This window comes from Falco cherrug, chromosome 3 (assembly GCF_023634085.1).
Source record: "Falco cherrug isolate bFalChe1 chromosome 3, bFalChe1.pri, whole genome shotgun sequence".
NCBI lineage: Eukaryota > Metazoa > Chordata > Aves > Falconiformes > Falconidae > Falco > Falco cherrug.
The window spans coordinates 60,469,512-60,492,281 of record NC_073699.1 but is presented as its reverse complement, the minus strand read 5'-3'; the positions used below and the strand labels follow the sequence as shown (position 1 = coordinate 60,492,281).

The following is a 22,770-nucleotide window of genomic DNA, read 5'->3' as shown; positions in this document are numbered from 1 at the left end:
ACTGTTCTGTCAAATTTACAGCATTCCTGTCATCATTCCTCCAGCCTGAAACACAGGAGGAAAAGTTGACTTTCTGGTTATAAGCTTTTTGATATCCTTCACTTCCTCCAAAGACATGACTAAAGCCCTTCAGCAGAATAAAGGGAAAAGAAAGCCTGTTATTTAATCAGAGAAAGGAGGGGGGGAAAAAAGGCTGAAACAAAGAAAAGAGAAGGGAAAGGACTTCCTGAATCAGACACACATTTCCTAAGGGTAGAGAAAAGAGTAAAACCAGAAGTAGTTTGGTTTTACAGTTCATCTTGAAGTTAAATTTGCTTTATGTTTTAAACTTGACTTAATGTCATCTTTCTATTTCTTCTGGTGAACTTCTAGGTTTATGTAAATCCTTGAAAATTCTGAAAACTTCCAGTCATTTACCATTGCCTGTAGGTCTGTTTAGGGACTGGTAGATTGTGCTTTAAAGGATGAACTGCAGGGAAGAGCGTGGCTCAGGAATTTGCTAGTAGACTGGGGCTGCCAATGCTACAAATCCAGCTGATGGCAGTGACCAGAAACTGCTTGGCAGCTACTGCTGCTTTGCCTGAAATTATATACTGATGCTAGTCTGTATCACCCTGACTAAACACCTCCACCTCCACTAAATACCTTCTACAGGCATTCAGAGGCAACCTCTAGGATGAATAGCCATGAGACTGACCTCCCTGCTTCCTTCAAGGATGTCCTCTCCCTCTTTTTAGCTAAGTGATACAGTGCTGCCACTAGTACAGTCCTTGAGTTGTTTCTGCATTAAGACATTAAAGTAATTTTTAAACCTAATTCTAGGCTTTGTCTGAACAGTCAAATAAATACAGTTTTAGGATTACTTTTTCCCAAAGGTGCTCTCTGATGGAATTTAATCAAGCCTTGGTAACAGCGACTTAGTTTTTCCTAGAAATTAAGGTGAGATTTGGTTGCATTTAGTAAATATAAAGGTGTGTTCCCATTTGCAACCCAGGTCCCTTGCAGCTTGCTGTTGGGAGGGAGGGGAGGAAGCGGAGGTCAGCCCACTTGCAGCAATTCACAATGAACATATCTTCACTCTGGCTGCTGTCGGAAATTAAAAAATTCCTTGTGTTTCACTAAGTGCTGGATCCTCTCATCTAACATTAAATGTTGAACTGGGTTGTGTGTATTAGGAACCTGCTTGCCACGGGCTCCTGATTACAGACAGTGGAAAGAAGGTCACCTCCAAAGAGCAATTCAGCTCATCTATGGATGAGATGTCTCTCTTGCTGTCCATAAAGGGAGAGGACAGTGAGGGACTCACCAAAGAACTGTTAAATGCTGGAAGTGGCTAAGTGCTCCCTGGGCGTTAAGTACACTTAAAATTAAGGTAACTGTGACCCTCTCCTTGCAGTGTCCTTGCACTTAACATATTTTACCTCCAAAATATAGTATTTTCCTTAATAACATTTTAAACAGACCTTTAGGTTAAAAGTCTTGCCATGAAACTACGTAAATATCTTTAAATACCGATTTTTGCCCTTGGTCTTTCTGGACCAGCACAATGGTAAGCCCTAATCACAGCTGTCCTAGGAAAAATAAACAGTGGTGAACTCGTATACACAGGTGTCCCACTGAAGCCAGCGGGGATTTGCATGACACAGAGATCTACCTGCACTGGTGGCTTTATTCATATTTGAGTATTCTGTTCCACGGTTTGTACAACAGTAGTTCTGCACTAATTCCTATATCAGACACAACGATGAAATATTTCAGCAGATATACTGAATGTCATACAACTGATAAATACTGGTGCATGGTTTCATGATATTATTTTTCTAAAGTTAAATGCTGAGACTTAAAATAGGTCTTCTGTTGACTCCATTTTATGATTGCAGTTAATAGACAGATTATCCTTTCAATAGACCAATGTTCAAGATTTTTGCTGCATATGGATGTAAGAACCAGTCATAAACATTTAGCTATGTAAATAACTGAATCTTCAGGGCTTTGGCCAAACAAATAATTAAACAAAATCTTCATTTAATCTGAAACAAAGCCATTTTCTTTTCTTGTAGAAAGTCAGAAGAACAATAAACAGTTTGATCTCAGACATTTGTTTTACTTTTCTGTTGAAAGTTAAATCCACATAAATTAGAAACAAAGAAGTTCATTTAGGAGATGTTGCAATGAAAAGTTTCAGCTTTTTCTGATTTTGCCTGTTTTTTTCTTGGCTCTGTCAATTATTTCGATAAACCTAAATTTCCACCCCCCCCCCAAAAAAAAAAAAGTTTGGGTTTTTTTTTTTTTTTTGTCCCACTTCTAAATAGTCTCCTGTTTTAACAGGTCACTGCTGCTGGGGATCAGCTTTAAGGACTTGTCTAACTGATGTCATATGGCAAGCATGAAAATAAAACTACAAGGAAGGAACTGGAAGAATTATCATTGGATTAATTATTCCACAGAAATTAAATTGGCATGACCATAATCATGTGGTGGTTTCTTCTGAAACATGACTGCTATTTCCAGGGACTCTATATATTGATCTATTCCAGCTGTTAGTGAGCAAAAATAAGAGGCTCTTCTCCAAGCTGGATTTTACATTAACACTGGGATACATTAAGCACACATGCTCCAAATCTGGCTCGTTTTTCATGGTAGAAAAATGGCAATGTCCTAAAACTTAATAAGTGATGTATTTGAAAGCAACTATGTGGATAGAAAGAAAATAGTCATTCATGGCCAAGCAGTGCCGACTTGACATCAGCTCTTCAGATGCCATAAAAGATTAAACCTTCTCTTAGGAGATCTCTAAAGATCTGCTTTTTCTGTCTGGGCTTTGGTGGGGGATCTGTGAAATTTCCTACCTACATTCATGATCGATTAAGATTTAATTGTGGTGTTAGCTCTGCCTAGGAGACCATTAATTTACAGAATAAGGATTTTTCAAAAGAAACTACTTAACCTCAAGACCATTTAGTCATAAAACCAGTCAGGCAAGGAAAGAGGGTTTACAGAGCATGACAAAAGAAGGATTGCAAAATGTGCACTGCCAATGTATGAAAACTGTGGAACAGAGAAACCCTTGCAGTGCCTGTAGGAAGGGTTTTGTTTTGCAACGCCTTGTGCCTTACAGGAGGCTCGCGGCTGGCTGCTGAGCTGGGTTTCACAAATACGCTGAGGCGGCATTCTTTATCTGCAGTAATGCTCGGTGTCAGCTGCGAAGGTCACCTTGACAAATGAACTTGTCTGCTGGAAAAAACCCTCCTCCACTAGTAAATTAACAGGAAGGGACTGAGCTTGTTTTCCAGTGCCCGTTGCAATAGCCACAAACCAGGGCCATATGTACACTGGAAACAGTATGTGGAGCTGTGTGATGCAAAAGCGGTTTTTTGTGCTGAATTTACAAACACAGAGGTTTTTCTCAGGTGTGTCTGATCTTTGCAGAAACACTATTTCTCACCTTAATTTTCAGCCATCTGGTAACTTTTGACATTATCCTATTAGGTGCCTCAAACAAAAGCCTGTCTTACTTCTTGCATTAAATTGTATCATAGAGAAGCTGTTAATTATCCTAATCCCAAGGATTTACAGTATAATTCCCTAGGGAAGCCACTTACTGTCCCTTAAAACCCTCATTTAATAAAAAGCTAAACCAAGAAGTCCAAGAATAAAAAGATGACAGTCTGGTGGAAGAGTCACTGAGTGAGGAGGACATGAATAATAAACTGTATCAGTCACCTGGCAAGAAGATGAAAATAATTACTTGTTAATATCTCTGAATTTCAATGTATTTTCACTTAGAAAGAAGGACCTGAGCTGATAGCCTGTAATGGTACCATTTCATACATTTGCCACGACCAATTTTTGGCTTTTTCTCTGCTGCAGCAACAGCCTGACCATGCTCACACCCCAAGCCAGGTGTGGCCCTGAAGAGGCTTTTCTAAGAACAGTTTGGATCACCCAAGAGGAGTGAAATTCTGACCCTTAAAAGTAATCTTTTTCAATGATTCCTCCTCATTGTGCTTTTTCTCAGCCCAAACCATCTTTCCAAACTGGTCTTTCTGCTATTTTTTCTCCCTGATGTCGCTCCATGTCTTTGACGCACAGGGAAATGTTAGGGGTAGGGTTCCTGCAGTCTAAATTGATTGCCCGCCTTTCTTCTCCAAAACAAGAATATTCATAACATATGATGTGGGCTGAGGGTTCAAAGAATATTATAAAGAATATAGAAAACACAGAATGCATGACATCAAGGCCTGAAGGGTTACTGCAGCTTGAGTAAAAACAGAGGAACGTTGTCTAAACCCAAACAAAGCCAAGCAACGAGTAAAAGCCACGACTTATGATTGCCAAATGTAAGACATTTATCCCCCCTCCTCCCTCAGATGTTAACCAAGCACTGCTAAACTAACTACAGCTAAACCACTGTAATGTATCAGAGATATTTTTATGCTAACAGATGTTCTTCACTACTGTGACTTTAAATGTAACTGTAACTGCCAAGTTCATATTTGGCCAGTAACCTTTATTTTAAGAACTGGGGTGCGTTTCAGCTGAGTTTCTAATAGTCTGTCGACCAATTCACTTTTCCATGGAGGTGAGGATTTAATATGAACAAAACATCTTACTAGTTTCACCCATTAGGTAATGTTAATTTAATCAGCAATATTACTTGAAGGGAATTGTAAATCATGAAATGTGTTCCAGTAAAAAAATCCCTAACTAAATAGGCATTACATCTGAAAATTCTGTCGGACACAAATAGACAAAGGAAAAAAGGAGTTCTTACTTTCTATACATAATTACAGCTCTGAATACACTTAATCAACTATAAATGTCCAATCTCCAAAATTCATTCCTTTAAACAGAAACATACATAATTCAAAGACATATCTAACTATCCCATGTAACATAAATATTAGGTTAGTCTAAAATTTTGTTAATTATTTGACATGAAATCAGAACTGGACTCAGCAGTCAGGCAGAATTCGGGATGCCTGTCTTGTACAGTGCAGCAAAAAAGAGGATGGGAGAGAAGAAAATTTTATTAGGAAGTTCAGAAGAAGGAATCCATGTTAACCACTCCACTGTTAATCATCACAGACATTTCAACATAAAAAATAAAATGTGAGAAATTTGAAAATACTAGTGTAAGATAAAAAAAATGAAAGAAAAAAAGCAGCAGCCCATCTCAAAAGTAAATTCAATACTATTGTTAACCACCACCTCAAATGGCATTAAAAGAGTGAGAGTAGCTGAGGCCACACATGTCCCTTGCTTGGTTTCAATCCAGAGACCTAAAGCCCACCATGTTTAGCACGCAGCACACTCAGTGTAGCCTAAACCACATCCATGCTGCCTAAGGAACCAAGACCATTGCTAGCACTGCTGAAAGTGGTGTTTTGCCATTACTTGTGCAGACCTGAATGGCTGCAGTGGGTGCAAGGTAGTGGAGACTCAGGGCCCCCAGAGGCACTTCTGTCTGTTTGGGAAATAGGCATAGTCAAATGAATTTTCAAATGAAAACGGTCTCATGAGCCTGAACGAAATCCTGCTTGGTTTCAAGATCAAGGTTTCTATCAAGATTTAGAAATCTCTGGTTTCAACAACATTGCCCAAGCAAGGTATACCCAGACCCATGGTTTTCATGAACAGCAAAATACAGAAGAGCACTTCTTCAGGGCCAGCCATTACCTGACATTTCCAGATTTTCTTTCTCAGTCCCTCTCATGCTTGCACAAATCCAGCTGGGAGGCTCGAGGACACCAGCCGTTTGACAATGTCACAGGTTTCATGTAGTCCTGTAAGAAGTTTTTCTGACAGTTCTTTCCTCTTGCAACACTTCTTCTTGCATCAAAGCACTTTAGCTCCCTGTTGTTCATGTAACAGCTGGTACTGACCCCAGCACCAGAGCTGTCACCAGCAGGGCTTTTTTTGGCATTGGCAAGAAAAAGAAGAATGCTGAATATGACTAATAGAAAGTGCTGGATCAGAGAGGGGGAAAATTCAAGATATTTGATAAAGAGATGGTGTTGCAAAAAGGCTTTCCTGGCAACACTGTCAAAACTGCAATAACAGCCTCCTTTGCCAGCTGTTGCAATTGCAGGCAGCGCTGTTCAGATGCTCTGAGAGGTAAGTGTTTCACGTGGCCCCAGTTCCTGTTTTTCTGCAGATTTTTACGAGCTGAGAGGACAACTTGTGTCTTACAGGACATGCATTATTAACTTATTTAGTGGTGGGTTATGGCAGACAGGGAAAAGCATTTGTTTTCAAGGGGAGGCAGTGAAATATGGCAATGTCACCCACACAGGACACATACAAGTGCTATCTGATGGAGACGCCCCTTACCCCCTGCCCAAGCAGCATCCCTATCCAGGCTCTGGGTGTAAGAGACCTGTCAGGAAATCCCATGAGGCCATGACACAATGCTGTGTCTAGTATTCTGGCCCAATTCCTGCGTACATCAAGGCCCGTTTACAGTGCCCGTGAAATTTTAGTCTGCTGCTTGTGCGACCTCTGCTCATTGTGTTTGTTTCTGTCACTGTGAAAACCTTGGTGTTATTATTATTATTATGCACTGGAGGTGTGATTCAGAAGCAAAAACCTCCTGGGTGCTGTGCTTTGTACCAGCTATGCTAAAAAGTGTTGTTTGCCAACAGGAGCCTGCAGCCCACTCTGCCCATGTGGAGCATTGTGCTTCCTGGCCATGTCCTGATTGCAGTTCAGGCAGAAAATATTGTTTTATACTGCTAAGATAGCTATATTTCAGAGATAGAGTTGCTTCTTTCTCACTACATAAACTCAGAAAGTTAGGGATATAAGAAAAGCATAATAACAACAACAAAAGGCCAGTCTTTCCCATATTCAATTACATGGCAGTTTTAAAGCTGCCGTCTTGGGTCCTACAAGGCATAGCGCTCTGGTCCAGTGAAGAATTATTTCTAGCCTCAGAGGGTATGGATATGTGTGCAGACATACAAGGCCTTAATCTAATCAATGATCCAGGACTATACTTTGCCTTTTTTAGGCCCTAGGTCAATTTTATAACTGAGGAAAAGAGGTAAATGTTTGTGCTTTTTTTCCATTTTTTTTTTTTTCCTTTCTGGCAGGCTGCTTAGAAAATGTAGCAGCTATTTGAAGATGGACGGAGGTCCTGGGCTGGTAAAATTTTGTTGTGAGGGAAGTAGAGAGTGAGCACGGGACACGTGAGGGGTGGTGTTCCTGTGGAGTGTGGTTTTCCACATGGCTAAAATACTGGGAGTCTGCACTTCGGTACTACAGCTGATGCACTGCAGGAGGATAACACACCACACACACAGGAATACGTCTGTGAATGCACAAATGGGTATGAAGCACAGGAAAGACCATATGATGGTGAATGTGTACACCTCAAGGATTTTTGAAGCACTGAGTAATGATCAGCTGATAGGGGAATTGTGCAGCCTGACCCTGAAACTGAAACCTTGAGCAGATTTGCCGTAGCAGCAAAAAGTGTCTCTACTTGCTTCATCATCACTTTCTCGTTACAGTCTTCAGACTAGTTACAATTCTGGCTACAAAATTTGAAAAATTATTTAGGAATTGTAATTTACAGCAGCTTTATGCAAAGATTCATTATTATTGGAAAAAGATGGAAGTTGAGTGCACTGAAGGTGCACATCGTGGTGAAGCTGTGTTTAGGGTTATTGAAGTATTTCATGCAGTGTATGCTGACAGGCACACCATGAGTCCTGTTTTCTAGGGATTTCTTTGATTTGATTTAATAGCTCATTGCCCCTTTGGAATATATACTGACAATGCCTAAGGATTTATTACGCATTGTCCCTTCTGGTCTATAGTTGAAGTTTTTCTTTTTCACAGCTGAGAAAAAGGAGTTTTGAGTAACTCCAGGTAGGACCTCAGTTCAGGCTGAAACACTATCCCTGGAGTTCCCTCAGAAGCCAGTGGTCTACACTGGAGTTTCCACAGTGGGCAGTCAGTGGCCTAACCACTTGTTAATATGATTAATAGCTTGGCATTAACTATTTAGAATAAAAAAGAAAAAAAATGTGAGGGTTGGAGTAGGGTGGGGAAGGAAAAAAACCAGTCAGAAATGCCAGGGCTTAGAGCTGGAAAGAGGTTTTTTTCTGCAAACCAGAAAAATTAAACAAGGGCTGATTCCTTTGAGGTGCTCAGGATGTTGACCACAACCCAGTAAGGCACTTAACGTTAAGCGTGCCTTGGAGAGTGCCATAGTGAACACCTGAGCACCAAGTACTCAGCTGGATCAAGCTCCAAACAGGGACCAGACATAAACCAGATGGTATTATGTTAGCTTTGCCATATTAATAAGCTCTTTGATTTGCATTTTAATATCTTTCTCTCTAATTTTCCCCTTTCTTGTGTTGCCTTTTCTATAAAACCATCTGTACAAGCACTGGGAGAGGAGGGTAACGTACTGAAATCACCCCCTATCCCTTTTTCACAAGCATGGAGTTAAAGCAAGAGCTGGGAAAAGTGCTGTTTGTTTTTAACTTTGACTTAAACCGTCAGTGCTTGGACAAGGACCATCAAGAGTCTGGAGCTGCTGAAGGAAGGAAAATGCTGTGTCCTCTAATGAGTTCCCCAAATGTGTGTTGTGAACATGCCAGTGTTTGATCGCATCGGTGCCTGTATTAGAGGTTATTCCAATGCCTTGTGGGTTTTTGGGGATGGGGGCAGATAGGATAGTTAAGCAGGGGCAATGGGAGACAGTTGTCTGCCTGTTCATAAGCCAGGTTCAAACTGAATGAAGCAAGATTGCTGCCATGTAGTGCTCAGCATGTATCCGCCGAGGTCACCTGCCAGAAGGCAGTGGGAAGAAAATAAAACTCTAGTTGCTGCTTTGTTTTTTTAAACAAGTTCCTGGCTTTCCACTTCTTCCTTTCCAGAACAGTTACAACTATCTCCAGAACTTCCTCCAACGTGTGATTTGTGCAGATGCCAGCTTTTACATGGATGTTTTTGAAACTGGGCTCTACCCGACTGGAAGCTGTCCTAGCTGGAGCCACTTTCCTGCAGGGAGGGCATGGCAAGCAGCCCAGGTGGGACATGTGCCTCTGCCTCTGCACTGCTGGCACTGCTGACTCTCAAGACAGAGCAGTCTGAGCTCAAGTCTGAGCCCTGGAGCCTGAATCAGGGCAAGCTGACCAGCTGCCAGACAGGTTAGGGGTATTTCTGCTTGTGCAGCCTGCAGCCATCACTTGTGCTGGAGCTGTGCGTGCATGTGGGTTGTGCAGTGAGACTTGAGAAGAAATTTCTGTGATCATTTTAGCATTTGAGCAACTTGGAAAGGAGTTGACAGAGGCGCCAGGTCTTTGCTTTCATGGCTGCATTAATCTTCTCCTGGACTTGGAGAGAAATTTTAAATGAATTTAACATATGTTCTCAAAAAGCTTTATTCCTCAAAGTTAATTGTGCTGTGGATCCTGCACCGATGAATGATAATGCCAGTGAAATGGCCAACACAAATCTAACTTTGCTCGATCATCGTTCTAGTGAGGATGCCTGATGCTGTGTTGTTATTTGAGAACTTGACAGTTGATTAACAAGGCCCAGAACTTTTGAGATACATGGTTTTAAAAAAAATTTGTTTCCTTCCTCAGAAGGAGGGGGACAGGACAGGAGGAAGCACTCATGCCCCTTTTTCATATCTATGCATTATCCAAGAAAATTTATTTCGTAGGAGTAGTTATGGAGTTCTTTTGGTCCAGGGGGAAGACTTTCAGATATATATCATTTTAAGAACTGAGACAAATAACGTTATCACTACTGCTGGAAAAGTTCCTGGTTAGCCACTGAGCTGTATTAACTATCGTGAAAGTTTAGTCCATGGCAAATGTGGCATAATTCAGACTTATTCTGCCATGAAAGAAATAAAAGAGCAGTTGAGTTACTTTTTATTTGCCCCACACTGAGAGCAGGTCCCTGGACAGTTAGAAAAACCCACAGTGTGAGTGGTGGCTTAAGTCGTTGCAACTTGCTTGTTTCCGAGTTAGACCTGGAGGGAATTAAAGTAGTCTGGAGATAGCCGACTACCAGAGAGTGCTTGGTGGGAATTTGACAATAACTCTTGATCAACCAAGGAACAAACTGAAATGAAGCCATTTTGTATATGTGAACTGCCTGTTCCTCTAAAGTTTCCTCCAGAAAACGCTCACATAGATGCAGTGGTCATAACTCCAGAAGGTACACAAGTCTGTGGGCAGCTATCTTGTTTGTTTTCCCTACAGTTTCTGTCCATATGTTGGCCACAGGCAGAGCTATAGTTTTGAAAACTGACAGGGAAAAGTGTTCTGGCCTCACTGTAACACCTTGAGGCAATGATCTGAGCTGAGAGATAGGTCAGGAGAACCCCAGAGCACCCTGTGGTATACCCTACGGTCAGGCTTATAAGTTGCCTGTGTCTGTCCGCCATCAGCAACCAGCCAATGCTATTAATTATCCCAGGTGTCCATCTGTGACAGAAGTACAATTCAACATTTTTATATAGCACATTTCTGTATGAAACATAATAATAACAACAACAATAATAACAATAACGACAACAACAACAACAACAACAACAACAACAATAATAATAATAATAATAATATGGGAATCAGGCCCATCAAACACCTCAGGAAGCACAGGACAAGCGCTACCAAGATACCAAGAATAAGTTTATGATGAAGTTTGTGTACAATGAAAAATAGACAACCACAGCAACTCAAAGGATCCACAGAGTTGCTCTCATTATTTATCTTGTCATTAGGGTTAAAATGAGCCCATCTATCAAAAGGTGTTCTAAGTGCTTAGAAATACAGCAAATCAGAAAACTTGCTATGGTGCAGACAGTATAATTATAATTATATATATATATAAAATATGTATAATTTCCACTCAAGATATTATCTGATCTGTTTCTTCATGCAAAATATACTAATTTCATTTTCATTAGGCAAACACTGGAACATAGCATAAGGTCACAGCTAACCAAGAAGCTACTGTCTTATCATAATTTCCAGGGAAGCAGGACTTTCCGATTTACATATTGTATAGGATAATGGTCAGAACTCAAATACACTGTAATAAATAATTTGACCGTAGTCATTTCAAGGGTTGCATCAAAGAAATGTACAGACTTGACCTTTCAAAAAAGTTCTCCCATCATATCTGCTATGAATGTATATTTTCTTATGCTTGCTTTGTTGAAATGCCTAGTGATACCAGTGTGTTTCAGTTACTTGCTTTCTGAGTAACTAGTTTGATTTCAATAATCAGTATTGAATATTCCAGTCACAAACTTACTTTTCCATATAATCCAATTACAGAACTTTTCAACAGCTTTGATTTCAATAAGTGCACGATTAAATCAGTAATTTAAATAAAACGCCACATTAAAACTAAATGTTGAAGTTGAGAGTAAGTTTCAGCTAAAGAATTTCACGTGATCTTCCATGCACTTTCATCGTGGGTTTAGTCTATCCTTCACTTTACCACTTACTAATTGAAGAGTATATCTACTCAGCAAGTTCTCTTCCAACGCTGTTAACATTTCTCATTTTCAAAAACCAACTAGCCACATTTTTATTGATGACAAGAAAAATGCAAGAAAACCCTCATTTGCCTAGCAAAAGCATTCACATGAAAGCATCATTGTCATAAAAGTATATTTTAGGTATGTTTTCTTTTTTACTTATATACTTCCTATTTCCCTACCTAATTGCCACCTTTTTCTTATATGTTTTCTCCTGAGTTTCGTTAGATTCTTTTAATGATTGGAAGATTCATTGGTTATGGTTCTGATATGCTGTTGTATTATTTTATCTTTACATAAGCTACACATTATGAAGATATGGTAAAGATAACATTAAATCTCTACCAATCTTCTTATCTTAGTCACCTAAAATTATATATTTCTATTCATTTAAAATGATTTCTATGATCAGAATCGATTCAATGATTCATCCCTACAAGGCAAACAATGACTGCAAAGACCAAAATACCTTCTCCGTTCTCAAAATCTATATAAATCATTGCAAAACCACAGAAGACCAACCCATCAAGTCAAAAGTCATATCAAAAGCATAGAGAATACCACAGGCAGTAGAAAAAAATCCCACAGCTTGATACTTACAGAATTTCTTAAAATCTAGCCACTTCTTTCCAGCTGCCAGCCAAAGGATGAGGCAGCGACACAAACACTACATCCTCTGTTACTTGTCCACATGGCTATTTGAAGTCTGCTAAAGAGCGAACTTCTGAGCAGTTACATAATGACAAAATGACATGAGGGAAAAACACGTACGTGATTTTGAGTCAGCCCTTTCGCTTTCTGCACAGCAGTTCCCATGAAGATTGCAATGTAGAATATTTTTTTGCTGTTAGTATTGCTCACTTTGAATTTTTATAGCTGCTTGGAGATCTGCATCATTGTTATTTGATTTCAGCTAATCAAGCATACAAATGAACAGGAATGCAGACACACAGTGCTGTAAAAAACACAGAAGGAAGTTTTTTCAAACAAAATCCCTTTATTAGGCAGTGGTTCCAGTGATGCAATCAGAATAGGAAGGAAAGTCTGTGTTGCTTCACTGTTTTGTTTGGATTTTGGGGTCCAGTGTTAACTTGTGATAATATTTCCATTTGTAAGTATATTTCTCTGAGGGCAATCCAAAAAAGTGACTATGATGAATCTACTAGGAAAAATATCCTATTGAACTTGCTAAGTTTTTCCATCATAAGTGACCATTACAGAATTGCCCCATTCAATTTTCTTTCCTGTGTAGTTCAGTAGCTTTTGGCTAAGTTTATTAATAGTTTTTTTATCAAAGTCTGATAAATGCACAAAGTGGATTCAATAGAAATATAATTAGAGAGAAATTCAATAACTGATTCATCCATGTGGGAAATTTAGGAATTTTTAAAATAAGAAAATGGAGTGAATAGGATAAATGACCAAAAAGAAGCACTGCAACGTATATCAGGGATATAGAGTCAGTTGCAGAATAGTAACAAGGGACATCTAGACTTTAGAGGCAAGCCCAAAACCTACTGCCACCAAGAGGAGTTTTGGATCTGACCTTAAATGTGGTGAGATGTCAATTACATTTGTAATCCAAAGATTCAACTCCCTATAACCTCCACAGTTCAACAGTTAAAACAAACATGTCCTTCTGCAGACATGACTTATCTGATCAGCCCATCACACCACTTAATTCTAAACAGGATTTTCCAGGTGGCATGTACAGAGCACTGTATTGTCTCTCTGAGTTTAGGTAGCATGGTTTAAATGTGAGAAAGGGCAATGGTGGCAGAAATGTTAGCTTAAGCAAACAGGAGTTTTCCTTAAGTCTCCCAAACATAAAATGCACAGCAGCAGTTTTGCAAAGTGAGCAAATTCTTTTCAGCAAATGTAAAATTGATATTGAAGATTAAGAAGTTTCCTCTCCTCCTGTAGGAATATGTCACTCCTCTCACCATATGTATGTGTTGTTCATTGTTTATCCCTGAGACCTATTCATCGTTTTCAAGCGATCTTCAGAAAATGCTAAATCTGGTCTGCTGTAACCACATTATAGGGCATTATTCTCTTTATAGGTTGTCACAAATGATAGAAAAGTGGCATTAAGTTCAGGTTTTAGCTAAATATAGATCATAGAAAAGCACAGGAAAATAAATACTGAGTTAATTATCTTCAGCTACACCAGCTGCTTAAGTATATTGATGCCAGCGAATGTTGTAAGACCCTGTGAAGATGGCCAAACCCATAAATATGTGTTTTCTGTAAAGACATCAGAAAATCTCTTCCCACTCGCTATTATTTTCCTGTTTCTGGTACCTGTTGCAATCTTCTTTACCTAATTTCAAAGATTATTCCAATACTAAGTTTAAATTTATTCTAAGTCTTCAAAGATTGCCTATCAAATGCTATTGCTACTGCTGTGTCCAGTGAATTTATGGACTATCTGTGGACTTTAGGGTAGCCCCACAGATACCCTACCGTACATATTATTATTTCAGTGTTTGGTTCATTTCTATTGTTGCACAGCCTAAGGTCCCCTTTCATTTGGATGAAATATAAAATCTATCCCAGTGATGGAAACTCATCACCAATAGTCTCAAAGGAGGTAACTTAATCTAGCTGTCCACTCCACCGATATAATTAGGAATTCACTTTGTCAGCCTTTGAGGGTTTAACTACAGCTGGCTGGGTTCAAGGCAGTCTCAGAAACCAATCTGTTCTTAGTAACACCATCTCCTTCACAGGATTACAGACATACTTTCAGCAGATATACCCAGCTAACTGCTGAATGATGTTTTTCCACCCACTTATGCAGTGGTCAATGTCTTTTTCAGCATAATTGAAGCCCTGGGTCAATGCCATGAAATGATTCAGAAACCAAAGGCTGAACTGACAGCTAAAGAATAAAGGTTATGAACCTTATTTACAGTGTCTGAATGTGGCTCAATTCAGCCTCTGAACATCATCATACTCCTGATCCAGCTGATGAGATTTAATTAGAAAACAGTTTGTAATGGATATTCAGATGCTGACTGGCCTATCTATTGTTTTAGAAATAAAAGACATTTTAGGCTTTATTCTCTAGGAAAATCAGAGCTCTTCACATGGATTAGCTAAGTTAGGGGGGAAAAATCTAACCTAATAAAAATTTAAAATCTTTACATTTATTCATCAGGACTAGTTCTAGATCCCTGCTTTACTCTTGGCTCTTGTGCTGGAGTCTGCAGGGATTCAGATGATGAATACCTTCATAATACCATCAATAAGCTTTTCTAACTGAGTATAACAAGCAACACTCCTTTTTCATGTGCTTTGCTCTGGTAGCAATCTAATTTGCACAAATGAATGAGATATTCTGTTATGGCTCAACTTGGATAAAGCTCTCCCTCCAGCCTGCAAAATATTTGAGAAAAAATGCAATACGACTTTATACCTGTTTACTTTATGCAACTAGACCTGAAAATACACTGCCTAACCTTTTAATCAGCAGGGTGGCCTGTTCAGAAGAAAACGTACTATTTTTTTTTTTTCCTTATCAGTCCTGAAGCATTAGTCTAAACACTTTGAATTCCAGCCTTCAAGTTTCCACCTACAGACCTGTCAGAGGGCTGAACACAGGAGCCCCCGGGCCAGAAGCCCCATAGCTGTAGCAGTGCAGCACTGCGCCTGATTTAGGGCTTGGGCAAAATGCTGTGCTAACATCAATGTGCAGCTCCTGAACACAGGCAAAAGGAGGTCAGATTTGTTTGCAGCCACCCCATAAAAAGATATACTGAATTCCTGTGTTGTAATCGTTATGTGGTAATTGTGACATTCACTAAAGCCATGGATTTATTACCTTGCTGTTAGACCTTATGGTGTCAGACAGAACTATAAAAAATTTTTTTTCATTGCTTTATTTTGTTCCTTTTTGCCTGTCATACAGATTTTCAGTAGGTGTCAGAGTACAGGCATTCACAGCTGGGCCTCAAAAACGGATAGTACATAAATTCCAGTGTCCTGTGTCTGAGAGACAAAAAAAAAAAAAGAAAAAAAAAAAGAAAAAAAAGGACTGTGAATTAAATAAAAAAGCAATACAACTCCTTCTTGCTTCAGTAAGTCTCCATGTAAATAGAAGAAGGTTAACTCTGAAAATTACAATTTACTGTATAATTTAGGTTTCTTGATAGCATTAACAGTGTAATTATAGACTTCCTCATTACCCACATGAATATCATACCCCATGACTGAAATGATAAAATGAGCCTCCAAAGACACCCTATGACAATAAACTCCCTGTACAAATGGATGATTACTTAAAACTACAGTGACTCATTGTTGCATGGCACATAACATAATTAACTACAGATTTACTTCTGTTCAGTGTAGACTGAGGCAAGCTGGTTTGGTTTGCATGGTCTTACTGCATTGCTGAGCGTCACAGTTAACTTCAGGCTTGGGTTAGCTACATCTTATGAAAATAATTCAGTAGTTAAAAAAAAGCCATGAGATGGAATCCAGTAAGGATGAAATGCATCTTGACCACACAAAAAAAGCTGCAGAGTCAATGTCCCACCCTAAAAATCTGTGGTACGCTTCCTAAATACAGAACATGTAGGTCTGTATGTTGAAGAAGGCTTTTCAAAAACTGGTGTAGTAGGTTCCTTTATTTTTAAATGTGACTCTTTGTCAGAGGCAACAGATGGTTTAAACAAATACACTTGAAGCATATTCCAGTTAATATTGAACTTGTGGGATAAGTAATTCTAATGTTTGCTGTATACTCTGTGGATTGTCAATGACACATGGGTAGCCTTAAGCTTCATGCTCCATCTATGTACTTGTACATATTGTACACACACACATGTACATAAGAATAAATGAATACTTCCAGAAACCTCACATTTCTAGTAATGTTATCCTTAAATTCTCATGGTTTAATTGCTTTTGCTAATTGAAAGACAGAAGAAGGTAAGACAGCTAACAAGTGAGGCAGCATCAAAGGACTGCAGCAGATCAGCTGGGAATTATGGGGAAATGCATCCTCCAAGTGTAAGATGTAAGAAGGACCTTACACAAGGTGGACACAAATGTTTCAGCAGGAGACTAAAGGCTCCCACATATTTAAAAGAACCCTCTCCTGCACTTGGCAAGCTGTCCCTGCTTCCTTCTGCCCACCCTCTCTCCAAAAGTGAGCACTTTCAATGTGAAATCCTGCTGCAGCCTGAGTACAAAGGCTTCCCTTGTCTCTGTTCATCAGGATAAGCTCACTGTTTCCTTTCGCTTCCTTGCAGTGCATGATATGGGCACCATCTGGCCCAGAAATGGCCAAGAACAGCCAAGCCTGTAAAACATCTTCAGAAAATGCCCTAGGCTCCCCTGCTCCATGTTTCACCTGTAACTGCAGCAAATATTTTATATTCATCTCTGATACATCCAGATAAATATTTAGAACTCAGGCTTTCAAAATACTTGAATAACAGAGGGAAGTACTGCAAAAGGAAGACAGGCCTAGTCACCATTATGTTTTAATTATCTAAGGCTTCATACTGATGTCTTATTCTGCAAGAATCCTATTAAATACGAAGTTAGCCTGAAGTGAGGCAAGAGATAGCATAATCAGATGATGCCCTGTAATCAAAGTTCTTGAAAAAGAGATTTGAGTTCTGATAGCTTGATCACATTCCCACTGAATTCAGAGGTAAAACCTCCATTACTACACCTAAGCGGCCATTAACTCAGTATATATGTATAAACAAGGCTCATATCTCATTTGATGTATCATTTCAGACCTGTTATTATAAAACATAAAAAAGACAGAGCATGTCATGTTAGATTGAATGCTTCAACTATGCAGTTCTTGCTCTCATACTAATGTTAACCTTAAAAAGGATCTGACATTCTCACTTTTATATTCCTTCTTGACCACTAAGTATAATCATAATTGGGCCAGAAAATAAGTTTGGGTGATAAGTTCTGAGCTTTCATTAGCCAGAGAAAGAGAAACTGCTGGGGAGGAGGCTCTCCATCACCACACCTAGAGTTTGCACAGGTTAGCCCAGAGTCTGGGTAACTGCAGACTGTCTGATGTCTGCAGAGGCGTAGTTAGCAAGGAACATGCTATTCAGTGAGTCAAATTCAGGCCTTGTATAAATTTTTTTATTCCCTGCCTAAATCTGTCCATTGGGAAGCTAGTAATCTTTTGATTAGCTGTAGTAATATATGATGACTTACAGCTTTAGAGCTTCTTCCACCTCTGGTAGATAACTGTGAGAGTGACCTGATGTCTGATGCCCTGAGGTTTCACCCAAAGATGTTTAAAACACAGTTCCCCAGCTCCCCTCTCGCTTTTCTTGTCTTTCAGCTGGTAAATTAGATCAACCCAGCTGGACTTCTACATTCAATATAGGCTTTCAATATATACTCCCCTCTGTCTTTCTGCACTGGTAGGGCTCCTCTACCCTCCACAAAGACTTATGGTGCTTATTTTGCTCATTATATGCTCAGAGCAACTGCTGCAGAAAGAGATGTTAAAAAAAGCCTGAATAGTCTTCAGGTAGAAATTCAATAATGGCAACACCTAGTAACAGAAATTTCTGTCTCTTCTATATTCAGCCTTCTTTCTAAGCATCGAGCATAGATCCATCCCAAACTGGATGATTTTGCACATCTGAAAATCCCACAGGCTTACAGTAGCTGAGGTGGGGTACACATAACATCCTAAATAAGAAAACATAAACATCTTCAAACGAACAAGCTGATAATAGGCTCCTGCTCCAGTGTTTGTTCCACTCTCCTGAGAGATTCTGGCAGTGTCTGGAAAGTTAACTGATACAGGCTGGGGAAAAAATGAATTACAGAGAGGGATCCCTCACAGAGCATCAGTCTTTCCCTTGCATCAGTTACAAGGGATGCCAACTCAAGGACTTCTGCTGACTGCTGGCCTCTGCTAAAATAGTCCTTCAGGGTAATAGGGCCTGTTTTTCAAACAACCTGTCATTTAAACCATTTCAGCTTTTGACTTCAGAATCACCACTTAAATGCTGCTCTAAAGCCCATTGCCACATGTATCTGGTGGGATTTGGGGGGTCAGCTGTAAATGGGCCCACCACACAACCTCCTTTGGGAGACATTTTTCTGCTCACTCCAACTCATTTTATTGGCACACAAGGAGGAAAATCAAGTCATATGCCTGTGAAAGTGGTCCTTCTCCTGTCCTCCTTTGCTCCCCTTTACCTCCCATCCCCTTGCATTATCTTTTTTGCTTGCCTCTTCTGAGTCCCTGGTGCATACAACAGGACTATACCACAATGGGGAGAGAAAAAGAAGGAGGCAGGCAAAGGGGTCAAAATGCTAGATAGGATGCCTGGCTTCAGTCACCAGCTTGGGACATGACTCTGGACACTCTTCTCCCTATTTCCCTCCTGTGCCCTTCTAATGCACCCACCCCGGTGGTAACCTGAAGGCTGCACGGAACATGATCCCACCCTGATGGTGGACATGTTGCCTGTCAGCCTTGCTTGGCTGTGCTGCCTCTGGCCCGCTGGAGCAAAGCACCACAGTGGGCCAAGTGGCTGCTAGTACTGTGGTTAGCCAAAATCCAGGATCTTAACTTGGTTGTTTGCTATGGATACTCCACACTATTTCAGGATGCGATTCTATATTTGTGCAGCTCTAACCAGATGCTTTTCAGATACTGTTCCAGCTAGGACTTTTACTAGTATTCCATAGTTGTGTCTTGCAGTTCTCACCACTGAACATTTTCCATACATTTACATTGAATCATTTTGACCTCCTGTGCAAAGAAAATACTTTATGGTTCTTGATTCCTGGCAGTTTGTTATGCCAGTGCTGTCAGCCTGCCAGATGCAATCTGAAGATGTCTGTGTAGGGTATGTAGGGCTTTCAGGTCCTATGGCTTTTTTTGTGGGCAGCTCCATTCCTGGTGTAATCAGAGATAAGTGACTTAGTTGAAAATGAATGGGGCAGCTGGCTAAATGCTCAACCAAACAAAATGATCAAAGGGACAGTGCCAGATGTTTTCCATCAGCTCTACATATGGAGGTACCAGGGAGAGCAGCAGGAGCACCAAACTAAAAAGAAACCAGAGAAGCCAACTCTAGTTTCAACCATAACACGAGGAACTGGCTATAAATACTGCATTCCTCAGTGAGGCTCCCAGAGGACGTTCTGTAGGTATTTCTAAAACCTACAGGAAAAGCATGTCTACTGTTGTCTGACTTATTTATATGCATCCTCCTGGTAAATATTTTATTAAGAATGATAATTCGTAACATCTATAAAAAACTACTTTTAAAATAATATTTTAGCAAGTTGCTAGAGATTATAAAAAGTTTTCTTTCCACAAAATGTATTTTTTGCCCAACCTGTGCTGCCAATACAGTCTTTCCCTAAACTACTGTTTTGTGGGGTTTTCTTTTACCACTTTTAGTACATTTTAAAATTTTAATTTCATAGTTTTGAGTCCAAGTTACTGGAAGAGGCCCAAGTCATGTCAAGATTTACTCTGGAAAAGGAGCCAGATTTTTATTTTTGTCTTCTGGGTGAGTTTATGGCAGAGTGAGATAACCATCCAGAATAGTTAAGGTTGTTTTTCCAGTATCACTTAGAAGACATTCTTGACAATGCTTGTATACAACTGAGCAGGGGAGCTGCTCAATCAGCACTGACATAAATTAAACCCAGACTACCCAGCCTCGGGGCATACAGACCTTACTTCACTGTAATAAAATCTGCTTCTGTTGGGATAAAACCTGAACTGCTCATACAGCTCCTCCTGTCACAAGCCAAATTTTGGTGCATAAAGGCTCCTCCTCCAGTTGTGTTCCTTCCAGGGACACAGTCATTATTTCAGGATGTTTTACCTCACCCTGACATATCTCTGTATTATCTTGGGGCTTGAAGAGGGGATGAATATTGGAAAAGGATCTGGTGCCTTGCTTGTTCGGTGTAATGACTTTACTATTGGCCCCAAATCTGCAAGTCTTAGACTTGGAGAGCAGGGATCCTGGAAGCTACTAGCAGGTAACTCAAGGAAACATAGAATCTTCATAAATTTTTCCTGTTCATTTTTGACTACAGTTTAGTGATGCCTGCCTGAAAGTCATGACCTGACAGCAGGAGGAGGGAGAAAAGCTGAACGTGAAGAGATTGGAAAAGCATTTCCCTGGAACAGCTGGAAGTGCTGGACTTGTTTTTGGTCAGGGGAGAAGCTAAGAAGGGGTCTTGGCTGCATTGTTTGGTGGTGCTGAGGGTCTTGGCTGCATTGTTCGGTGGTGCTGAAATCTGCTTTGTCCTTTACCTATGTAGCAAGCTCCTAGGTTTAATATTATATATTCTGCTCTTTGCATGAGTATTAACTATAAAGATGTTTATTCCATGTATACAAAGATCAATGTACCCTTTAAAAGTCGATCTAAACCCATTTCCTTTCCTCTGACTCTTATTCCATGCACATGTAAGTGTAAGACCCTCATTGCAGTGGAAATATCTGTGACTGCAGTGCAGGATGAGTCCTTTGCTGGTAGATATGCTAGTAAAACACGGGCTGAGGAACTCACTAGCTCTCATACTTGAGCCAAGGAAAGCTTGAGCATGACTCACTTAGGAATGCTTTGTACTCCCCTAATTGCATAATTACCTTAGAGACCTCACTGGCCATTTGGCATAAAGGTCATGCCTGTTTCCTCTGAGCACAGGAATAACTCCTCCTAGCTTCTCCTAGCTGGATAAAAAGGATCTGTGAGGAAGACATATGGCCATGCCCCCACTTTTCCTCTGTATAATCCAGGAGCAGTATTTGTGCACAACTACAAAGTCCTTCATTCTCTGAAGTGGGGATGGGGAAATTGACCATTATGTGACAAAGTCAGTACTTTCACCTTTGCACTGGGACGGCATCTGTATCAAAAGGGACAGTGTGATATTCTGGGGTGTTTGGTACTGGCACATGTGACATCTGTGTTCTAATAAATGGGATCAGAAAAAAGTGAAGGGAATGCCGCAAGGACAGGAGTTTTCCCCATTACACTGATATGCCATAGAATTAGGCTGACTGCCAAGCAAAACAAACAGATCTTCCCAACACCTTTTTCTCAAAATCAATAAGTAAAAAACAGATATGAATGATATACATGCTATCAACAACTGCAATCTTGCAGAGCAGATGGCAAGCAAAGTGAACCGACCTGAATGTCCCATGAGAAAAATGGAAAATGAACTTGCAAGTTACATTAACAGAATTAAAGGAAGACTTGGCTGGAGAATGCTCCTGGACCTCTAGCAAACTCCACAGGGCAGTTTTCAGGGCTCACCTCAAGTCTAGAACTGGTAAAGTAAGTCTGCAATATGGAATAACAGGAGAAAGATAGAAATTAATGATACAGATATCTGAAGAGGAAGTGTTTAAGTATAGCTATCCTCAGTCCCCCTGATGCTCTCTTGTCCTGGAGAATGGCTGAATTTTTGGTCCCTCTTAACCTTTTTATTAATGTTATACAACAGTCAATTTGGAAGTTACAATTCCTCTTTGAATGTTAGTGACAGCATCGCTATGTAGTCAAACTTTCCTCCTGCTTTCCCTTCCATTAAACCTATGAATTTACTATCCTTCGTTGCACACTGATACATCTTTCATCTGAAGCAGCTAAAGCACATCTTCCCCTGTCCCCTTTACAGCCCACCAGCTAGTATCCCCTAACATACAATGGGGTATATACACTTTCCTCCTACTGGGCTTATAGATGGAAGTACTTGTGGCTGCTATGCTTCATGCTGATGCTAATGCTGCCAGTGTGTTTTAGAGGTGTGCACAGGATGCCTGCCTGATTAGCCCTTCAAGGGCTGTAGACGGATGTGTATCCAAGTGGCCTGATGCATCTAAGTCACTTTATTAGTGTAAACTTTGGTGTCCATGAGTTTCTCATCTGTGTACTTGGATTGGCAAAAGTGTTTAAGATTACTCACTTCTTTAGAGGTTCATGGTGGCTACTTAAATCTTTCCTTCTTTTTTATCAACATATTTTTAAATACTGGGAAGCAGAACAGTTAAATGCCAAATGAGGCTGCATTAGCTTCCCGTTTTTGTGAGAAACGTCTGCCTAGAAGGTTCCCAAAGTGAAAGTGTTTGCAAGAGAAAACAGCTGGGAGACACTTACATCCAAGACTGGCTCTGGTGAGTGGAGCTGTTCTGATATAAAGGGAGCATCGCTCTAAAGCAACAGAAATGTTTTGGGGAGATGAAGGAAAAAGAAGGGTCTTGA

The 22,770-nt window shown here is 40.0% G+C and overlaps 1 protein-coding gene across 1 annotated transcript in view; it reads right to left on the bottom strand.

Moving 5' to 3' along the window:
- The window catches only part of ARHGAP28 (Rho GTPase activating protein 28), an 80,287-nt gene that overhangs the window by 55,185 nt on the left and 2,332 nt on the right, over nt 1–22,770 (bottom strand). The window lies entirely within an intron of this gene.